Source organism: Squalius cephalus, assembly GCF_949319135.1.
Source record: "Squalius cephalus genome assembly, chromosome: 17".
NCBI classification, from domain to species: domain Eukaryota; kingdom Metazoa; phylum Chordata; class Actinopteri; order Cypriniformes; family Leuciscidae; genus Squalius; species Squalius cephalus.
In genome coordinates, this window is record NC_137138.1 from 1,245,860 (window position 1) to 1,264,689 (window position 18,830).

Below are 18,830 nucleotides of genomic sequence, written 5' to 3' on the forward strand. Positions count from 1 at the left end.
AGAGACTGTAAATGAAGAAAACAACCCGTTATCATCATAATTATAATACAGTGACTGAACTGACAGATTCAGATTAGCTCATGTTATTGTTGTAAAATGTTTTTCAGCTTTTAAAGCCTTTAATACACCATTAAAGTAGATCAAGATAGGTTTGAATTAGTCAGAATTGTTCTTATCAGAATGAAATTGTTCACCACAACATTAACATCAGCATTCATTCTGTAATAAAAGTCATTTCCAGTTTCCACTAGTAAAATCTACAAATAAGGACAAATTAAATGGCATTTGCATCATTAACACAAACACTAGTGATGTGCAGAAGATTCCCTGATATATTCCTTGTTTGTATCTTGACTGATGAAATATGATGATATGAATGACTGATATTAATCTACTCACAGTCTTTATCACTGCAGCTGCTCCGTCTGAACTTCTCAAGATTCATGTTTCACTCGGTGTGTTTTCATGCATTTCTTCATCATCTAAACTGTAAACCTGAGACAAATATTTAAGCAATTAAAACATTGTATGATAAAATGGCAAATAATTCAGTCATCCATATATGAAAATGAAACTCCTCAATTATAGGCTAAAACTAATCATTAAATTATGTAGCCTTTTCAAAACCAAACATATACTGTATCTCACCTGTGAGAAGAAGAGTGATGTGGAATGATTTGTTAATAAAATCACTGAATATATAAAGGAAAAGTCCAGAGTAAGAATCCCAGAGTCAGCGAAGAGTTGCAGAGATTCTCCTCTGACTCAATGAGCTCAAAGTCAAGATCACCAGGGCAGAAAACACACACACATTCACACACCCAGATTTTGAGTTGGTGGAAGAATCTGAAGAATCAGGAAATTAATAGGATTGCACGTTTCTGCAGGTTTCTGCCCACGGCAACGTAATTTGGTTTTCGCAAGTCACACCAGTGTTACCAGTGTAAATTAAAGCTTGAACACCTCAGGTGTTAAAAGTACATATACAATATGTACTTTTAACATATATTCAATGTCAAAAGTTCAAACAAAGCATGTAAGCTGTTCTGTCGTCGCTGCAAGACGAGCACTGAACACTATCTGAGGTTTTTAGTCTATATTGTCCTTAATAATACGTTCATTAATGAATTGTGTAATGCTACAGGTAACTAATAAAAACAAGGAGGCAGTTTAACAGACTCAACTTTACTCTGTTCATAGTGCAATAGTGCAATACTGTCTTGCTTTCTGAAGAAGCCGAACACACGTCTGCATCTGTCATTACAAGTGACATATCATGAAACTCAGACTTCTCCCGTGTGTAAGTGCTATAATCGGCTCCCAGTGCTTCTACCAGCCCTGATATGAACCCCTGGTGTATTTCTGTGCAGTGTGTGTGTGTGTGTGTGTGTGTGTGTGTGTGTGTGTGTGTTTAAACCTGCAACATGGATCAAGATTGTTCATGCTCAGCAAGTTTAGTTTCACTGCCAGAGTTACACCCTGAATACCAGACCTGATAACCTGAAGACATCATTAAACCCCAATCTTGTCTTCACTTCATTGGCTGACAGTCGATTTGAACATTCTTTTATTAGTTCACAAGTGTTTGAATAACTTTACAGCCCTTCTGATCTTCTATCTTCACACAATCCTTCTAGAGATCAACACTTTTATCTGTTCCTATACAGACTAAAGTAAGGGGACTTTGTGCATTTCTATTGTGTGATACTAGCATTTCTACAATAGGGGAGGGGAGGGGATGTCAGTGGTTATGAATAAAAAATGAGGGTTATAAATTGTTATAAAATATATTCTCTGTATACTAGGGTAGGCATTGTAAGATACTTGAAAGGAAGAGTATGATCCGGCTATCCGTTATCAGAATTTATTCGGCAAAATGCATTTCCATCTCCCATTATTCACATTAACTCTTCTTCACACGCAACAACTTTTCTGAAAAAGAAATTTGGCATTTCCATCACTTGTTTCTGATGCGATACTTCAGAATGTGCTTGAAAACAGGGTGATGGAAACATATAGTCTTAAGTGATTAAACTCTAGTGTGAAAGGATGGCATTGGCTGGGAATAGTAGTTTGTAGTTCGTAAAAATCACGAAATGCGCCTGTGAGATACTGGTGAAACTTCCTGACAGCAAAAACATCCGCCAAAGCTTCATTATCAATATGGCATAATTCATCCATCAAGATCATGTGGAATAAAGCCTGAAGTCCAAGAGTCTCAAACACTGCCAAGGGTTTCTGTTCATTATAGTGAACCAGCACTTTATCCGTTTCAACCGGAGCCTTTCTACAACTCTTCCACACATATTCCTCTGTTGCCTGAGAACACTTTATCATTCACTGTCCTCAAGCATTTCATGTAGTCGAGGGGTCATGAGTTCTCACAATGCTCACTGGTCAATGATGCTCTTTTTAACAATGACACTGTGAACTTTTCTGGACGGGCTCATATTCTGCACAGTTGGTTTGATCACATCATTAGAATCAAGTGTGAACACTTTTGAGCCGTTGTGTGTCATTCGTGACACATTGTGGAGCGAGTCCTGAGGACCAACATGAAGACGTGACGCTGATCATCAATCTCTCACACACTTTGATTCTGCAGTCTTACAGTTTTCATTGATCTTTTGAGCTTCTGCTGTTTGAATACTGTATCTGTACAGTAGAGCTCCAGCTAGACAGAGATATGAAGAGTCTTTCTCTCTGCAGTGATGAGATGTATTATAGATGTCTTTAAGATGCTCCTGTTTGTCCTCCTCTCGCTACAGATACTCGTTCTTCTGTGATGTTTTAATGCATTTTAAAAAGATGGATGATAGATTGTATTCTTCAATCTTTCTGACAAACAACTAAAGCTAATGTAAATTACAGTGTACACAATGTTTTCTGTTTTTTTAATTGTAGTGTACAGTGTTTATTATAAGGTTCCGCAGCTCAATACTCATGAGTATTTGAATAAGCTTTTACTCTTACTCTTTTAGTTTTTTAGGTTTTTTTGGACAAGTACTTTTTATTTACTCAAACACATTTTCTGGAGTGTAATGGTACTTTTCATTATACATCTATATGAAACATCATCATCAGCTTCTGCTAACAGAAGAATCCAGAAACACAGTCTCTGGGAAGAACATCAATTATTCCCTGTTTCTAACTCTATCAGAAAGAGAAACAGAGAGATCTTCTGTGTGAAACGACAGATGAAGCACATGATGGAGAAAGCGGAGAATAAAAGTGATTCTGTCATAAACTCATCATCATAATCACAGGCTGCTTTATGATATTAAAGCTGGAAGCGTCACAGAATTCACTGGAACTAAAGAGATCTTGATTCGGATCAAACCATTCAAACCTTCAGAATAATATCAAAACAGCAGAAGTCATATTTTATAGTGACGCACATTTGACATCTTTGTGTTTGACTTCAATAATGATTCCCTTCAAATTACAACTTGTTGATTTTCATATTCCCTGATGAACTGAAATCTGGAAGTGTTTTCATTTGTTGCTGTAAAACACATTTTCATCTGTAGCTTCTTTAACTCTGCTGTGATTCTGATGATCTCCTGTAGAGGGAGACACGAGACTGCAGGACAGGGGCAAAGGGCAATCTGGGTTTAGTTCACATGTTTAGGTTTATTTTCACTTTTACGTTCATTTAGTGCTTATACATACTGTGACAAAGTAACGTCCATACATCAGAAATACACAGATAATACAATCATGAGTTACAGTGGTTCACGTCATGTACTCATTTAGGCAGAAATAATGAACACATTAAAGATGATTACAGTATATTATCTTACAGTGTTGTACAGATTACAGTATATAGATGATAATGTGTTGACTCAGAGTTATGATCATCTGAAGTCTTCATAACTCAAACTGGTGTGATCTCTAGTTACTGAGACTGAACACACACACACACACACACACACACACACACACACACACACACACACTTCTGTCAGAGATCTAGAGTTATTCAGCCTGAAGGTGGCGCTGTAGTGATGATTTACAGTTTTTTTTCTTCAAATGACTAAAAGTTGAACTTGAGACTCACTCAGTGAAACATTCACTCATGTACCGAATCTTCAAACCAAGTCTGCAAAACTACCAGCACATTATACGCTTTACACTCAGGTTGCTATTGTAAACACAGTTCTCTACATTACACACATCATTCAAAACTAACAGCTCTTCTTTCATTTAGAAATATATGCATACTAGATATAATATAGATTGTTTCGCAGCAGCTTTACAATAATAACACATTCAGATTTTGCTGTAAAGCAGCTCAAACAAGCCAATAGTGTCATTATTCTGCTCAAGTCAGTTCAGTGTTGATTCAAGTCCGCGTGAACCGGAAGTTGCAAACAACGTATTTCCAAGTAAAACGGAATATTGAACAGAGGGCAGGGTTTTACTCTAGCGCTCCTCCTCTCCATCTCTGCTCATAGCAGACTAACGGTTTGAGGGGAGTGGTTAAGCGTTTCCCAACCCAAGCCGTCAAACCTACATCATCAGAGTAGGAACGCCATTCCAGACTGGAAGTAACTTTTCAGATTTTGATTAAAGATTACCACGTCAAACAATTTTTTTCTGTGTATTAACTTGCACGGATTAATTTTTCACCACAAGACTAGTAATATGCGCTAACAAAGTAAATAGGGTCAATTTTGATTTCAGTTGGACTTTCAGTTCAGTTCCATAATTGTGTAAAATGCATCAGTTGTGCGTACATACTGTGTATACAGTGTATTGTGCCTGCCCTGTCAATCATCTTGTCACAGGTAAAATCCTCCATTCAATCTAATTTAATTTCCTAAATGTTGTCGCACGATGATCTGCCAGTCGTGGGTCTTTCATGCAGAGACTCTCCTCATGTGTTTGCAATTTGAATATAGACCCCTTTTCAGTTGGTAAACATGGTGACGTTTTTTTGTGGGCGGAGTTTAAGTGGAGGCAGAACAATCCCTCTGGCCGCTTCACTAACGTTAGTTTGCAAGTTTTGTTAGCTTGTTTTTTAACAATGACTGGAGAAAATCCGATTTTATCTTAATGCGCAAGGTCACTCACTGTCCAGGACCGCGATTGTTATTTGCAAAAGTAAATTTTAACGGACATCCCAGACCCATACACGCTCAGTCAATGGATGTACCATCTGACAGGATTAACGTCAACGCTACCTCCGGTTGAGCGGCCTGACTTCTACACCGACCCGATAGAGAAACTGAGGGCATATAAATCTTTAGATGCCTATAACTGTAATAAATGGTCACTTACAAGACTTATAGCCTACGATCCGCAGTTCTGCCTAGCCAGCGTCACGGCCAGACAGAAGACGACAATGTAAAGAGTGATATTACGGTGCAATTTTAACGATGTGTATATTTTCTAGAAACAAAAATTCCAGATACAGCATATTCATTTTTTAACTATGTATTTGATTACCCTTTCTTACCAGGTTCTTCAAAAAGTCTAGTCACAATCAATCAAAATAATGTATAAAATCATAGATGATTCACAAATAATCACAATCATTTAGAAAACATTATGCGATAAAATGTAAAATTGGAGCCTGTACTCCGTCGATTCTTGCACCCAAAAACACAACAAGATGACATTTAATAACAATAATAATAATTTAAGCTCATTATTATGTAGCCGAATCTGTGCTGGTTTGTATTGGCCGCCTCCAATTTTCCCTTTGTTTTGCCACCAGCTAACGCCGTGACGTAACTGTGACGTTGGCTCGAAATTGGCCTATAATGATGCATTTACAAGTTAATGGCTAAACGTATCTTTACAAAAGTTCACAATACTGCTGCAGATGAAATATAATGTGGACAACATTGAATAAATACATTTACGTCAGGTTACATACTGACACGATAATCACTCAAACCACGTTATCTAAACCTCTCTACATAACCACCGGACTCACACATCCTCCATGTTTGTAGTTCTTTAACACTTTTTACTCGTGTTTGTAGTTCTAATCAAATGCTCATCCAATGCGCGATGGGTTGTGCATAATATTAGCCGCGTGTCCACTGGCACGGAGCGAGTGTTTTCAATTCATTCCTATGGAAGTTGAGCTTCACGCCCGCGCTGTGCATTGTGGGATTGACTGCGGACCGGAGAAAGCGGTGAGAGCATCAAAAGTTTGGGAGCGACTTTATGCAAATAGCAAGCGAAAAACGCGGTCATCAGCCAATCGCTGTGAGGTTCGGGTTGTGACTTCTGTCTTTAGAGTTTAAAAATATGCAGATTGTGCCGGAGTTATTGCTGGATTTAGTGCGTAAATTGTTTTATTTACGAATTAGAGGTTTTGCAGTTGTTATATGTTAAATATTGTATTTTGGATGTGTTCATTGTGATTATACTGGCTGGGTTTATAAAAGTAAAAAGAATTGCCAGGATATCTTTGCTTTATGTAATCGCGTGCATCTCTGATGATTATATTGTCTGTGTGTTGAAAAAAACAAACAGATTAAACACACTCTCAACAAACACACCCCAAAGCGGAGGCGTTATAGCGTTGCCAGCGGCACTGAGCGGAGTTTAGAAATTCCTTATCGCCGTCCTTCCACCGGCGCCGTAGAAAGATGCGTGGACGCTCTGACGTAGATCGAATGCTTGAAAGTTTAAGTTAAAGTGAAAAAAATTGCATTTTTAGGTATGTTTTGCGAATTGTTATTACGCAATAAAACATTTTTTTTTTTTTTTAATTACAAGCATGTCATAATTAATTCTTAAACAGAATTGTGCTTGTATCATATTCGTTGTCTAAGTTTTCTTATCGAAAAATATCGTAGATGGTGAAAAAAACGTTATCTCTAATCATTTCAGATAGCTGTATGCTACGCTACTATCTAAGCTAACTAAAAAAACACTAAGAACGAGAAATGTTTAATTTCATAATCTATCCACAACTTTCCCGAACACTGACCTTTCCCGTGATCGCTATGGCAACGTAGAACAAGCTGGTAACGAACTTCCAGTTTATGTTAGCCTGAAGAAACTGCTATCAGAGAGCCTTAACAAGCCCAAACAACTTGCTTGGGTAATGAGGAGTAGAGCTTAGATCAGGCCCAAAAAATCACGCCCGACCCTACCTGAGCCCGTTGTGTCCGACACATTAACTGTAATTATGAGCCCGATTTAGACCCAACCATTTTTAATACGTGGGCCGTTATAACCAGGGGCGGCGCCAGATAATTTTTCAACATGAGGGGGTGCTAGATATATTATATATAAATACTTTTAATAAATGAGCAAAAATTGGCCATTTAATATTTAATATTCAGTTATTTTAATGATCACAATTAAAGTATTAATTGTATTAAATTGAACAAGCACAACATTTGGCATTCAATCAAATATTATTAAAGATTTATTATTAATAATGTTATTTCAACACAATACCTCGTTATTTCGACATAATATGTGTGCCGAGTGTGCGTGCAACAAGCAAGATGTGCATTTGTAAATCCAGTGACACGCGTGCATTGATTTTTATTAATAAACTAGTCTTTTCTGTAAGTGTCTGCTGCAAAGATGAAGTTGACGATCACCATCTCCGTAGTGAACACGCCTATCCTAGAGAGAAATGCACAAATGCATGAGTAGCCTATTTCTTTCCATTTTGAATTGTTTCGTTTATGATGAGATGCGCTCCAGTTCACGTGCAATGCAAGTGACCGCGCCGCGCCGGCGCTTCCATGTCATGATTTATATTGTCTGCTATATTTAATTCTTATTTACTTCTTATTTATTAAATCCAGGTAATTGGTTGATGGAAAATTTATTAAAATTAAGATACAATTTATACAAAACGAAATTCACTTTAAAGAAAGGCTTTCTACAAAACAAAACTTAATGAAGAAAATTAAGTTTAATCATGTCTGACCCATTAACAAAATCATGTCTGACCCACTCCATGTCTCCCGATGCATCCTATCATGGTGTTCACTTTTCATAATCAACATAGATGGAAAAAATTACATTATAATATTTGAACAAATATGAGACTAAATGCTCTTATTTAATGGCTACAACAAATATAGGCCTACATACTCTCTATTTGTACAAATTGCTGCACATTCAAGTTAATTCTCGAATAAATGTTCAAATTATTGAAAACAATAAACATAACACTTAAATATATATATACAGTTGTACTGCAGTTTTTTCTAAGTACAAGAAACACTCTTTCTGCATAGAGGGTCTGTTTATGTTGGAAACAGGTCCCATTCATAAATCCTTCAGTTTTCGCGTGTTGTTTGTGCACCCGACAACGGTACAAGTTGAGCCACAACTTCCACAAGAAGCCATTGCTTAATCTGTCAGCATTACTACTTGTCAGTAATCAGTTTCACCCGTTTGTACCGCGACGCGAGTATCCCTTGTGTGCTAGCTTCATTAAGTGTTAGGCTAAACCGGAACTGAGATACCGTCAACAGGAAGTATCGAGTGTCATGGCCACGCCCAATAAAACTCACAGGAAAGTTGTGGATACCTTCGGCTATATACTAGTATATGAAACATATAAGTTAAAAGACATTAATGGTTTGCAGTTTATTGACACTAGGCTATATATCTACTATTTAAAATAAATAATCATATTATAGCTTAAGAATGCTGATTCAGTTTTGTTACGTGGCTCAAACGGGAAGCAACAAAGTTGGGACACACAAGAAATTCCCGTTTCGAGTGCGACCTGGGTGAGATATATACAGTATAAGCGTGTTCACTATCAGAGGCAGAGAACACTAGTGTGTCAGTAAAGCAGAAGTGCAGGATTGAGACACACATTTGAGGAGGAAACTGTTCATGAGTCTGTAAAAGAGTCCCAGAGTGAACATGATGATGAAGGTGATGATGATGATGATGATGATGATGTGTTCTTGAGAATATGATGAAGAGTTTGATGAGAATCTCTCCTCAGTTTTGACATCAGAATCAAACTTTACAGGCTCATCTTGATCACAGGAGACTAGAAATCACAAATATATATCAGATTATCCTCATTGCTTTCTCATCTCAATCTATAACACATTCTGTCATTTAAACACAAACACACATCTGTAAACTTTCAATATTGTAGATTCTGTCTTCAGACGTCAGAAACTGATGAATCTCTGTGAATGTGCCTGAGTTTAAAACAGTAACACTATCTTCATCTAGCAGGGTTGAGCTGGTTATCTAGATGGGAGACTCCTGGGAAAACCATGTTTCTGCTGGAGGAGGTGTGAGTGAGGCCAGTAGGGAGCGCTGTTCACCCTGTGCTCTGTGTGTGAGGCCAGTAGGGAGCGCTGTTCACCCTGTGCTCTGTGTGTGAGGCCAGTAGGGGGCGCTGTTCACCCTGTGCTCTGTGTGTGAGGCCAGTAGGGGGCGCTGTTCACCCTGTGCTCTGTGTGTGAGGCCAGTAGGGGGCGCTGTTCACCCTGTGCTCTGTGTGTGAGGCCAGTAGGGGGCGCTGTTCACCCTGTGCTCTGTGTGTGAGGCCAGTAGGGGGCGCTGTTCACCCTGTGCTCTGTGTGTGAGGCCAGTAGGGGGCGCTGTTCACCCTGTGCTCTGTGAGTGAGGCCAGTAGGGGGCGCTGTTCACCCTGTGTTCTGTGAGTGAGGCCAGTAGGGGGCGCTGTTCACCCTGTGCTCTGTGTGTGAGGCCAGTAGGGGGCGCTGTTCACCCTGTGCTCTGTGTGTGAGGCCAGTAGGGGGCGCTGTTCACCCTGTGCTCTGTGTGTGAGGCCAGTAGGGGGCGCTGTTCACCCTGTGCTCTGTGAGTGAGGCCAGTAGGGGGCGCTGTTCACCCTGTGTTCTGTGAGTGAGGCCAGTAGGGGGCGCTGTTCACCCTGTGTTCTGTGTGTGAGGCCAGTAGGGGGCGCTGTTCACCCTGTGCTCTGTGTGTGAGGCCAGTAGGGGGCGCTGTTCACCCTGTGCTCTGTGTGTGAGGCCAGTAGGGGGCGCTGTTCACCCTGTGCTCTGTGTGTGAGGCCAGTAGGGGGCGCTGTTCACCCTGTGCTCTGTGTGTGAGGCCAGTAGGGGGCGCTGTTCACCCTGTGCTCTGTGAGTGAGGCCAGTAGGGGGCGCTGTTCACCCTGTGCTCTGTGTGTGAGGCCAGTAGGGGGCGCTGTTCACCCTGTGCTCTGTGTGTGAGGCCAGTAGGGGGCGCTGTTCACCCTGTGCTCTGTGTGTGAGGCCAGTAGGGGGCGCTGTTCACCCTGTGCTCTGTGAGTGAGGCCAGTAGGGGGCGCTGTTCACCCTGTGCTCTGTGTGTGAGGCCAGTAGGGGCGCTGTTCACCCTGTGCTCTGTGTGTGAGGCCAGTAGGGGGCGCTGTTCACCCTGTGTTCTGTGTGTGAGGCCAGTAGGTAAAGTTTATAGAACTGATCGGGTTGGCAAAGGAGGTGGGGTTGCCATATATGTGAAATCCAAGTTTATAAGCTTGGTAACCCTGTCACTAACTAAAGCTAAACAGTTTGAAATTCTGACCATGAAAGTGAATATTTCAAAAGATGCTGATATTACAGTAGTTGGGTGCTATTGACCTCCATCTGCTTCAAAGGATGCTTTCCAATCTATATCCGAAATATTACATGAAATTAATGACTCTGAATTTATTCTTATGGGTGATATGAATTGGGACTGGTTGTCTGGGAACTCTGATTGTTTTAAAGACTTATGTAATGACTTAAATTTAGTGCAACTTATTAATGAACCGACAAGAATAAATCCCAAAGCAAAACATAAATTCTACTCTCCTAGATCTAATCGTAACAAACTCAGTTCATAAATATACCTCAACTGCCGTATTTTGTAATGATGTCAGTGACCATTGTGAGGTCGCTTGTGTAAGAAATACAAAAATCCCTAAGGTAAAACCGCGCATGATCTTAAAAAGACATTTTAAAAGCTTTGAACAACAGGCTTTTCTGCATGATCTGTATCATAGTGAACTCAGTAGGGTGTCTTTGTTTTCGGATGCTGAAATGGCATGGGATTTTTTTAATTCAAATTTTATTTCCATTGTAAATAAATATGTAGCAATCAAAAAGTTTAGGATCAGTGGTAAGGACAATCATTGGTTTTCAGACAGCCTATCAGAGCTAATCTGTTTGAGAAATAAAATGTGGGCACAAGCCAGATTTTCCGACTCTTCTGCTGATTGGACTGCATTTAGAACTGTAAGAAACAAGTGTACTTTGATGATTAGAAAGTCCAAATCTGAGTATTTTTTTAAGTCAACCACAGAAAACTTAAACAATCCTTTAAAGTTTTGGAAATCAATTAAATCTTTGTCGGGTGCACGTGTGACCTCAAACCTCCCAGAACAGATTCTTATTGGATTAGATGAAATAAAAGACAAAGCAGTCATAGTCAATCAGTTTAATAAACACTTTATTCAGGCTGGATTCATATTTAATCAAACTGTAAATAAATCTGTCCCATGTCCTGCCATGTCAGCATCTGAAAATGTAAATCGGGAATTGTTTAATTTTAAACCGATTTCAGTTTCATAAAGCCCTCAGAGACATTGATCACAAAAAGTCAGCAGGTACAGATAATCTGGATCCCTTTCTTTTAAAAGTGGCAGCTGATATTATTGCTAAGCCCATAGCGCATATTTTTAATTTGAGTCTTCTTTCTAACTCCATTCCTAAAAGTTGGAAAGCAGCCTATGTTCTCCCTTTACATAAAGGTGGAGACCCATCAGAATTGAATAATTACAGTCCAATATCAAAACTTTCTGTTTTGTCAAAGATCTTGGAATCATTTGTGAATGTACAGTTAAAACAGTATTTGACTGACAAAAATATTTTAAATAATTTTCAGTCAGGGTTCAGAAGTGGCCATAGCACTATCACTGCTGCTACATTAGTGACAAATGATATTATTGGGGCCTTAGATAAGAAGCAACATTCTGCTGCATTATTTGTTGATCTTTCTAAGGCATTTGATTCGGTTGATCATGGATTGTTATTGACCAAACTACGTTCAGTTGGTTTAAGTGAAAAGGCTGTTGCATGGTTCCAAAATTATTTTTTAGATCGTACTCAATGTGTTTATGCTGAAGGTTATAAATCTGATTTTCTTGAGATAACTAAAGGTGTCCCTCAAGGATCAATCTTAGGACCCATTCTGTTTTCAATTTTTATAAATGATTTGGATAGAGATGTTCAAGCCAAATTACATTTATACGCTGATGATACAGTGGTTTACACCCAGGCTTCCACCATTTCAGTAGCAGTGCAGGAACTTCAGACTGCATTTCAGGCATTACAATACACATTATTGAGTCTAAAACTGGTTTTAAATACACAGAAAACAAAGTTCATGGTCTTCTCAAAAGCTCGAGCACAGCTACTCGACAATTGTGGCCTTTTGTCATTAGATGGGAAATCAATTGAGAGAGTGTCTTCATACAAGTACTTGGGGATATGGATAGATGATAAGCTTTCCTTCAATGAACATATTACTGCTTTAGTTAAGAAACTTAAAGTAAAGCTCGGCTTCTATTACAGAAACAAATCTTGCTTTACTTTTAGTGCTAAGAAGAAACTTGTGGAAGCTACTTTTCTGCCTGTAATTGATTATGGAGATATATTGTACATGCATGCTGCATTTTCCATCCTGCGTCATGTTGATTCAGTTTACCATGCATCACTACGATTCATAACAAATACAAAGTCCCTTACCCATCACTGCATTCTTTATGATTTAGTTGGTTGGACATCACTTAAAATTCGTAGACAACAGCACTGGTATCTTTATTTATAAAGCTATACTTGGCAAATTTCCACTGTACCTCTGTAACCTCCTCTCTGTTTGCTCTGGTACCTATCAGCTACGCTCCTCAAAGTGGTTGTTTTTTAATGTGCCACGAGTTACAACCGAATTGGGAAAAACTGCTTTTTCTTATTTAGCACCTTGGGGGTGGAATAATCTTGAAACCCTTATATCCATAAATGAATTTAAAACTACTGTAAAGAGTGTTGTGATGGAGACATGTTCTTGTTTTTCTTAAGAGTCTCATTGTGTTTTATATTTTTATTTTTAACATTTGGTACTTCTTTTATTGTGAAAATGTAATTTGGTGTTTGTTATGTATGCATTTGTTGTGATTTGGCTGCTACCTTGGCCAGGTCTCTCTTGTAAAAGAGATTCTGAATCTCAATGGGACCTCCTGGTTAAATAAAGGTATAATAATAAAAAAAAAAGTAGGGGGCGCTGTTCACCCTGTGCTCTGTGTGTGAGGCCAGTAGGGGGCGCTGTTCACCCTGTGCTCTGTGTGTGAGGCCAGTAGGGGGCGCTGTTCACCCTGTGCTCTGTGAGTGAGGCCAGTAGGGGGCGCTGTTCACCCTGTGCTCTGTGTGTGATGCCAGTAGGGGGCGCTGTTCACCTTGTGCTCTGTGTGTGAGGCCAGTAGGGGGCGCTGTTCACCCTGTGCTCTGTGTGTGAGGCCAGTAGGGGGCGCTGTTCACCCTGTGCTCTGTGTGTGAGGCCAGTAGGGGGCGCTGTTCACCCTGTGCTCTGTGTGTGAGGCCAGTAGGGGGCGCTGTTCACCCTGTGCTCTGTGTGTGAGGCCAGTAGGGGGCGCTGTTCATCTTGTGCTCTGTGTGGGAGGCCAGTAGGGGGCGCTGTTCACCCTGTGCTCTGTGCGTGAGGCCAGCAGGGGGTGCTGCTCACCCTGTGCTCTGTGTGTGAGGCCAGTAGGGGGCGCTGTTCACCCTGTGCTCTGTGTGTGAGGCCAGTAGGGGGCGCTGTTCACCCTGTGCTCTGTGTGTGAGGCCAGTAGGGTCGCTGTTCACCCTGTGCTCTGTGTGTGAGGCCAGTAGGGGCGCTGTTCACCCTGTGCTCTGTGTGTGAGGCCAGTAGGGGGCGCTGTTCACCCTGTGCTCTGTGTGTGAGGCCAGTAGGGGCGCTGTTTACCCTGTGCTCTGTGTGTGAGGCCAGTAGGGGCGCTGTTCACTCTGTGCTCTGTGTGTGAGGCCAGTAGGGGGCGCTGTTCACCCTGTGCTTTGTGTGTGAGGCCAGTAGGGGCGCTGTTCACCCTGTGCTCTGTGTGTGAGGCCAGTAGGGGGCGCTGTTCACCCTGTGCTTTGTGTGTGAGGCCAGTAGGGGCGCTGTTCACCCTGTGCTCTGTGTGTGAGGCCAGTAGGGGGCGCTGTTCACCCTGTGCTCTGTGTGTGAGGCCAGTAGGGGGGGCTGTTCACCCTGTGCTCTGTGTGTGAGGCCAGTAGGGGGCGCTGTTCACCCTGTGCTCTGTGTGTGAGGCCAGTAGGGGGCGCTGTTCACCCTGTGCTCTGTGTGTGAGGCCAGTAGGGGGCGCTGTTCACCCTGTGCTCTGTGTGTGAGGCCAGTAGGGGGGGCTGTTCACCCTGTGCTCTGTGTGTGAGGCCAGTAGGGGGCGCTGTTCACCCTGTGCTCTGTGAGTGAGGCCAGTAGGGGGTGCTGTTCACCCTGTGCTCTGTGTGTGAGGCCAGTAGGGGGCGCTGTTCACCCTGTGCTCTGTCAGTGAGGCCAGTAGGGGGCGCTGTTCACCCTGTGCTCTGTGTGTGAGGCCAGTAGGGGGTGCTGTTCACCCTGTGCTCTGTGAGTGAGGCCAGTAGGGGGCGCTGTTCACCCTGTGCTCTGTGTGTGAGGCCAGTAGGGGGCGCTGTTCACCCTGTGCTCTGTGTGTGAGGCCAGTAGGGGGCGCTGTTCACCCTGTGCTCTGTGAGTGAGGCCAGTAGGGGGCGCTGTTCACCCTGTGCTCTGTGTGTGAGGCCAGTAGGGGGCGCTGTTTACCCTGTGCTCTGTGTGTGAGGCCAGTAGGGGGCGCTGTTCACCCTGTGCTCTGTGAGTGAGGCCAGTAGGGGGCGCTGTTCACCCTGTGCTCTGTGTGTGAGGCCAGTAGGGGGCGCTGTTCACCCTGTGCTCTGTGTGTGAGGCCAGTAGGGGGCGCTGTTCACCCTGTGCTCTGTGTGTGAGGCCAGCAGGGGGCGCTGTTCACCCTGTGCTCTGTGCGTGAGGCCAGTAGGGGGCGCTGTTCACCCTGTGCTCTGTGTGTGAGGCCAGTAGGGGCGCTGTTCACCCTGTGCTCTGTGTGTGAGGCCAGTAGGGGGCGCTGTTCACCCTGTGCTCTGTGAGTGAGGCCAGTAGGGGGCGCTGTTCACCCTGTGCTCTGTGTGTGAGGCCAGTAGGGGGCGCTGTTCACCCTGTGCTCTGTGTGTGAGGCCAGTAGGGGGCGCTGTTCACCCTGTACTCTGTGTGTGAGGCCAGTAGGGGGCGCTGTTCACCCTGTGCTCTGTGTGTGTCCTAACACCCCAGTGTAGAGATGAGGACACTATACTGTCAGCGAGCGCCGTCCTTCAGATGAGCATTAAAGCGAGCTCCTGACTCTCTGAGGTCATTAATAACCCCATGGCTCTTCTGGCAAAGAGTACGAGTGTAACCCCGGTGTCCCGGACACACTCCCTACAACGGCCCTCACCAATCATGGCCTCCTAATCATCCCTTACATTCAACTGGGGCTCTATCACTCTCTCTCCTCTACACCTATAGCTGGGGTGTGTGTGTGTGTGTGTGTGTGTGTGTGTGTGTGTGTGAGTGAGGAGAGATCCCCTGATATGATTGTAAAGTGCTTTGGGTGTACAGTAGTAAATTTGAAAGCGCTAGAAATGCCTCATTCATTCATTCATTCATTCATTCATCAGTTCCATAATATTCAAACACTCACAGTTTGGCTTTATTCTCTTCATACTGTCACGTCTAACAAGTCTCTGTCCTCTTTCCTCTGGTGATTCACTGGTTTGTGTCTCATTTCTGGCCTCCATTTTTCTCTCAGTGTTCTTGTTTTAACAGATTTTTTTCTGTAAAATAAATGCAGTATCTCTGTGATTATTTCAATTTACAACATCATTATGGTTACTTTAAAATCACTCTTTTTGTACAAAGGCATAAAATAATAAATGCATTACATTAAAGGGTTAGTTCACCCAAAAATGAAAATTCTGTCAGTAATTACTCACCCTCATGTTGTTCCAACCATGTAAGTCTTTCGTTCATCTTCGGAACACAAATTAAGATATTTTTGATGAAATCTGACAGAATTTTGACTCCTCCATAGGCTTCCAGTGTGACCGAAACTCACCGGCCCAGAATAGTTATTAAAACATCGTTAAAATAGTCCAAGTGACTACAGTGGCACTACATTAAGTTTATCATGCGACGACAATACTTTTTGTGCGGAAAAACAACAAAAATAACGACTTTATCCAACTATTAGTGTTCCTCAATGTGGGCCTCTGACGAGAGTTCACGGGAGCGCCAGGACGCATGCGCGAGAACTGAGCTTACGGCGTTCTTCTTCTACTACTACTTGTTACTGACTGCTCACTCCTTGGGAGTATTTAAGCTCAGTTCTCGCGCATGCGTCCTGGCGCTCCCGTGAACTCTCGTCAGAGGCCCACATTGAGGAACACTAATAGTTGGATAAAGTCGTTATTTTTGTTGTTTTTCCGCACAAAAAGTATTCTCGTCGCATGATAAACTTAATGTAGTGCCACTGTAGTTACTTGGACTATTTTAACGATGTTTTAATAACTATTCTGGGCCGGTGAGTTTCGGTCACACTGGAAGCCTATGGAGGAGTCAAAATTCTGTCAGATTTCATCAAAAATATCTTAATTTGTGTTCCGAAGATGAACGAAAGACTTACATGGTTGGAACAACATGAGGGTGAGTAATTACTGTCAGAATTTTCATTTTTGGGTGAACTAACCCTTTAAACGATCTATAAAACAAGCAAACACTTTAGAAAGGATATAAATCAAAATAATTTTTTATTTAAAAGAGCAGTCAACATTCAACAAGGTTTCTAAACCAAAAATAGATGACCCAGGTGCAAAAAAAAAAAAAAAAAAAACAACAAAAAAACAACAACAAAAAAACAGAAGACAGATTTGCAAATAAAACCAAATAAAAACTTTAAAATTAAAACCATGTAAAAAATATTTAAAAAAAATAACAAAGTTAGGCTACAAATATGACAACCTGCAGTTAGAAAGGCAACACTTGAATAACTTTAAGCAATAAATCATTATCAAGCGTTAATATAATGCACTGATACAGATCAGCTGTAAAACATTCAAACATGAATAGGCTTAAAGATGAAACTACTGCTCACTGCTGGAATATAGCCTATATTAAACAATGACATGCCAAGCATGAGAAATGGCATTCACTAAATAAAATTGACTATAGCCTACTCACGTTTCGGCTTAAGTTCTTCACATGTTTATCCAATCCAATTTGATAGGAGGCGCTGTCTCGAAAAACGAGGGGTCTGAGAATGCGGGACTCTCTTTGCTCTGGGTGCGGGACTGTAGCTTCAGGCTCTGAGTCTGCTGCTTCGTAGCAACAGTAACTAAGGAGGGCGGGGCTTAGCGAAGGGTAAATTCGTTTAGCGATTTGTTCTAGTTTGATTTCTTTGTTCTAGAGAATTTATTTTAGTCGGTCTTCGAATCAAAATAATTCCACGTTTTAAATGTCAAGACTCGAGAGATTGTCACACGTGCCTCTGAATTCTAAAAAGTATTTCTTCAGAATGCATTGAACCTAAAATCCGGCCGGGAACTCGATTAGCTAAATCTGTGATGGACACAACCACAGCAACCAGTTTAAAACCTTGTAAAAAATGGAAATTTGACGCTCTTTTCACTGAAGAATGCACTGTCACAAGCCCCTGTGGTCTTGCGTTCCTTGGGTTTGGTTTGAGGTTTTGTTAATGCCATTATAGCGCGCGCTCTATAAAAGGACATGCACGCGCTTTTCACACACGTCAACCCCAACGATTGTTAATTCTGCATTAAACAGAAAGTTCCTGCGTTATCTCGTCATCTTGCAAAGTGAAGTGTTATGTCAGCCCTTAAACGGAGAGCACACACCACAGACATGCCGCAAGAAGGTTAACAATCTCAATAAAAAAATCGTTCAAAGTATCAAGAAGTAGAAGAGGAACGAGCAAATCAAAAACAGTTGTTACATTCTTACCTAAGGACTCCCAAAAGCAATTCACTCCGCTACCTCGGAACTGACACCTTCGAGACGGCGAAATATAAACATCAAGCCTGTAATATTTACAATCAAATTAACCTTATAAACCCCACCCGTTGCGCCATACTCGTGAGCTATCATTGGCCGAGTGTCTCGAGCATCCTTCTGTGAGCTGAGCCAAACCAACACCCAAACGCGAGAAGACGTCCACTGTGATGTGTGCATTATATTCACAACTCACGTTTATTGATATTCAAAACCAGCCCTTGTGTTCACATAGTTTCTGCTCATGCAAGTTGTAGTTATAAGCCCTATGCTGTGATAATAGATTCACACATTTCTAAGGCTTCTAAATTATAGCTACATCTTTTTTTCAAATTCTTTTTTTTTTTAGAAAAAAAAAAAAAGATCATGTTAAAGGGATAGTTCACCCAACAATGTAAATGCTTTCATAATTTACTCACCCTCATGTCGTCCCACACCTTTATGACTTTCTTTCTAAGTAAAAGAAATAAACAACTTTCAAAACACACACAATCTGAAAACATCCTAACAAGTGGAGCTAAAGTACCGAATCACTAAAGTCACTATGCAGAGACTCTTTCTGCAGGCTCTACATCGATACGCCAGTATAACCTCTTTATGAGTCGCTTGAAACTTTCACTCACACTATTCCTTCAGAACAGTATTTGAGGCTAATTATCCCATCATTCATCATAATCTGGAACTCATACAACCTGCTTTTTATCAGTTAACCACAAGTAGCCTATGCTGTAACTGTGTCCCAT

The 18,830-nt window shown here is 41.6% G+C and overlaps 1 long non-coding RNA gene across 1 annotated transcript; it reads right to left on the reverse strand.

Moving 5' to 3' along the window:
- Positions 1–7,639: 7,639 nt before the first annotated feature.
- Positions 7,640–18,144, reverse strand: LOC307144499. The gene is made up of 3 exons (XR_013818770.1): positions 18,040–18,144; positions 15,725–15,857; positions 7,640–8,998 (listed from the first exon to the last, which is right to left on the reverse strand). It is a non-coding gene; the product is annotated as an uncharacterized lncRNA (long non-coding RNA).
- Positions 18,145–18,830: the final 686 nt, after the last annotated feature.